Raw genomic sequence first — 4,668 nt, 5'->3', positions numbered from 1 at the left:
CACAGCAAGCACTCCCCACACACTCCAGGGTATTTTCAGTATTCCTCCCTCTCTACAGGGCAACTGAGCAAGTGAGCCCGAAGAAGAAGCCACTTTTATCTCCTATGTCAGGGCAGAGATCAGACACTGGAAAGAGACTTTCAAGGAGAGTTGGGGCAAAAATCAAAGCAAAAGCATGAGCAAAAGAAAGAACAGTGACAAGTGCAGCAGTTTAAATTCCCACAATTAATCTGAGGCTATGCACTTTAGAGTCAAATGTAGACTTTAAGAGAAATTACAAGCTGGAGCAAGGGAAGAACTGAGTCTGAACTGACTCCACACTGCCCATAACAGGTCCAGAGAGCTTCCTAGATATATTGGAAGACTTTCTGAATAGGCAGTAATACTGGAGCAGGAAAACAGAGGAATCACTCAGACGTCCCTCTCACTACCACTCTATATATACTCCCCACCCATATTTTTTTATTTTTAAAATACTGTCCTCCCTTTTTTTCTCATATTATCTAATAGGGTTCTTTATTATTTCTTTAATTTTATTTTTATAACTTACTTTTATCTTTAAAATACATTATTTTAAAAATAAATTCTATATATTTTCTATTCAATGTTTTTTTTTTTATTTTGTATTTTTGAGAGTCTGTTTTTTCTAGGTTTCTTATTTTTTATTTTCAATCTTTTGTATTCAATTTTGTACCTTTGAGAGTCAAATTTTTCACTTAAGGGTTTGATTATTGCCTTGATTGCTCTCTTCTCTTTTCACTCTTCCTAGTCACCTTCTCATCCCTTCTTCTCCTTTTCTTCTTCTGTTCTCTATATAAGCCTGTGAATCTCTCTAGGTGTTCTTGGCTGTTGAGTTGTTTCACCATTAATATGGGAGTTTTCTCTTCTGTGCTGTATTGCCTGAGAAGTCTTGATATTACTCTAAGAGGCTGGGCCTGAATCCCAGAGGTAGGAGACTCAACTCCAGGACCATGTAATAGATGAGACCAAGCTCCAGCCAAGAGCCAGTAAGCTCCAGTGCAGGACACCCCATGCCAATCCTTCAGCAAAGCAGGAGCACAAACCTCCACATTGGTAGGCAGACTGCCAAAAGTCATACCAAACCCACAGATACCCCAAAACACATTACACGACACAGCACTGCCCTACACAGTGACTAGATTCAGCTCCATCCACCAAAACACAGGCACAAGCCCACTCCCTTCCCCAACCAGGAAACCTTTAAAAGGCGCTAGTTCAACTGCACCACAGACTTCACAATTAAGAGGAGCTAGGACCTTCAATGGGCTTCCCTGGTGGCTCAGAGGTTAAAGCGTCTGCCTGGAATGCGGGAGACCCAGGTTCAATCCCTGGGTTGGGAAGATTCCCTGGAGAAGGAAATGGCAACCCACTCCAGTACTCTTGCCTCGAGAATCCCATGGATGGAGGAGCCTGGTAGGCTACAGTCCATGGGGTCACAAAGAGTCAGACACGACTGAGCAACTTTACCTTACTTACTTAGGACCTTCAATAGCTACATAGTTCTGATAGGACTATCGTATCCTAGTTCCATAGGACTGGTGCTGAAGCTGAAGCTCCAATACTTTGGCCACTTGATGTGAAGAACTGACTCATTGGAAAAGACCCTGATGCTGGGGAAGATTGAATGCAGGAGGAGAAGGGGATGACAGAGGATGAGATGGTTGGATGGCATCACTGACTCGACGGGCATTAGTTCGAGCAAGCTCTGGGAGTTGGTGATGGACAGGGAAGCCTGGCATGCTGCAGTCCAAGGGATCACAAAGAGTCAGACACAGTTGACTAAGTGACTGAACTGAACTGAACTGATGACCTTCCAGCCTGCAGAAAGGAGGTTCCAAATATAGTAAATTAAACAAAATGAAAAGACAAGAAATATGCAGCAAATAAAGGAATATGGTAAAAAAAAAAAAAAAAAAAAACAAGACCAAACAATGAGGAGGAAATAGGTAGTCTACCTGAAAGAGAATTCAGAGTAATGATAGTAAAGATCATTCAAAATCTTCAAAACAAAATGGAGGCACAGATAAATAGGCCAGAGGCACAGATCAAGATGATGCAAGAAATGTTTAATAAGGACACAGAAGAATTAAAGACTAAACAATCAGCAAAGAACAACACACTAAATGAGATTAAAAATACACTAGAGGGAACCAGCAGTAGAATAACTGAATCAGAAGAATGGATAAATAAGCTGGAAGATACAATGGTATCTTCTATACAATGGTAGAAACTGAAGCAGAGCAGAATAAAGGGAAAAAAACATAAGCAGAAATGAGGACAGACTCAGAGACCTCTGGGACAACAGTAAATGGTGTAACATTTGAATCATAGGTGTCCCAGAAGAAGACGAAAGCAAATGTCATAAGAAAATATTTGAGGAGATTATAATAGAACATGTCCCTAAAATGGGAGGGAAATAGTGGCTCAGGTCCAGGAAACACAGAGAGTCCCATACAGGATAAACCCAAGGAGAAACACACTAAGACACATATTAATTAAATTAACAAAAACTAAACACAGAGAACAAATATTAAAAGCATCAAGGGAAAAGCATAAAAAAAAAAAATACAAGGGGATACCAATAAGGCTATCAGCTGGTATTTCAAAAGAAACTCTGCAACCAGAAGGGAATATCAGGATATACTTAAAGTGATGAAAGGGAAAATTCTACAAACAAGATTATTCTATCCAGCAAGGACCTCATTCAGATTCAAAAGAGAAATCAAAAGCTTTACAGGTAAGCAAAAGTTAAGAGAATTCAGCACCGCCAAACCAGCTCTTCAACAAATGCTAAAGGAACTTTTATAGACAGGAAACACAAAAAGGAAAGGCTTATTAAAGCAAACCTAAAACAATGAAGTGAATGGTAGTAAATTCATACTTATCAATAATTACCTTAAATGTAAATGGGCTAAATGCTCCAACCAAAAGATACAAATTGGCTGAACGAATACAAAAACAAGACCCTTATATATGTTGTCTACAAGAAACCCACCTCAAGCTTAGGGACACGTACAGACTGACAGTGAGGGGCTGGAAAGTGGTATTCCTTGCAAATGAAAATCATAATAAAGCAGGAGTAGCAATACTCATATCAGATAAAATAAATACCATTACAGAGACAAAGGACAATACATAATGATCAAGGGATCAAGCCAACAAGAAGATATAATAATTAGAAATATATATATACATATGTATACCCAACATAGGAGGAGGAATTCCCTTGATAACTCAGTTGGTAAAGGATCTACCTGCAATGCAGGAGACCCCTGGTTTGATTCCTGGGTTGGAAAGATCCCCTGGAGAAGGGAAAGGCTACCCACTGCAGTATTCTGGCCTGGAGAATTCCATGGACTCTATAGTCCTGGGGTCACAAACAGTTGGACATGACTGAGCAACTTTCACAACATAGGAACACCTCAGTACATAAGGCAACTGCTAACAAATATTAAAGGGGAAATCAACAGTAGCACAATAAGAGCGGGAGATTTTAATATAGCACTCATACCAATGGACAAATCAACCAGACAGAAAATTAGTTCAGAAACATAAGCTTTAAATGGTACATCGGACCATTTGGACCTAATTAACAACTACAGGGCATTTCATCCAAAAACAATAGATTTCACTTTTTTTTCAAGTGCACATGAAATATACTCCAGGATAGATTACATCTTGGACCATAAATCAAGCCTTGGTAAATACTAAAAATTGAAATCTTTTCAAGCACCTTTTTGGACCACAATGCTATAAGATTAGATATCAACTACAAGGAAAAAGAAAACTAAAAAACACAAGCATGTGGAGGCTATGTAATGCACTAGTGAATAGCCAATAGAATCTGAGGAAGTTAAAAAGGAAATCAAAATATGTCTAGAAACAAATGACAATGAAAACATGACAGCTCAAAACCTATGGGATGCAGTAAAAACAGTGCCAAGAAGAAAGTTTATAGCAATACAAACCTACCTCAAGAAACAAGACAGACACCAAGTGAACAACCTAAATTTACACTTACAGCAACAATAAAAAGGAACTAAAAGCCCAAAATTTAGTAGAGGGAAAGAAATCATAAAGATCAGAACAGAAATAAATGAAAAAGAAGTGAAGGGGACTACAGCAAAGATCAATAAAACTAAAAACTGGTTCTTTCAGTAAATAAAACTGACAAACTGTCAGCCAGATTTATTAAGAAAAAGAGAGATGTTTCAAATCAATAAAATTAGAAATAAAAAAAAAAGTTACAACAGACAACACAGAAATACAAAGGATCATAAGAGACTACTATGACCAATGATATGTAAACAAAATGACAACCTGGAAGAAATGAACAAATTTTTAGAAAAATGTAGCCTTCCAAAACTGAGCCAAGAAGAAATAGAAAATATCAAGAGACCAATTACAAACACAGAAATCAAAACTAATGAAAAATCTTCCAGCAAACAAAAGCCTAGCGTTAGATGGCTTCACAGGCGAATTCCACCAAAAGTTTAGAGAAAAGCTAACACAATCCCTACTCAAATTTTTCAGAAAATTGCAGAGGAAAGCAAACTCCCAAACTCATTCTATAAGGCCAGGATCACCTTAATATCAAAACCAGACAAAGATGCCACAAAAAAGGAAAATTACATACCAATATTACGA

General features: G+C 38.0%; 1 non-coding gene across 1 annotated transcript; it reads left to right on the top strand.

Moving 5' to 3' along the window:
* Window positions 1-1,289: 1,289 nt before the first annotated feature.
* Window positions 1,290-1,361, top strand: TRNAS-GGA (transfer RNA serine (anticodon GGA)). Its single transcript has one exon. It is a non-coding gene; the product is annotated as a tRNA-Ser (tRNA).
* Window positions 1,362-4,668: the final 3,307 nt, after the last annotated feature.

Source organism: Capricornis sumatraensis, chromosome 23 (assembly GCF_032405125.1).
Source record: "Capricornis sumatraensis isolate serow.1 chromosome 23, serow.2, whole genome shotgun sequence".
Classification (NCBI taxonomy): domain Eukaryota; kingdom Metazoa; phylum Chordata; class Mammalia; order Artiodactyla; family Bovidae; genus Capricornis; species Capricornis sumatraensis.
Note: the sequence above shows the minus strand (reverse complement) of the source record. Positions and strands in the feature narration are given on the sequence as shown.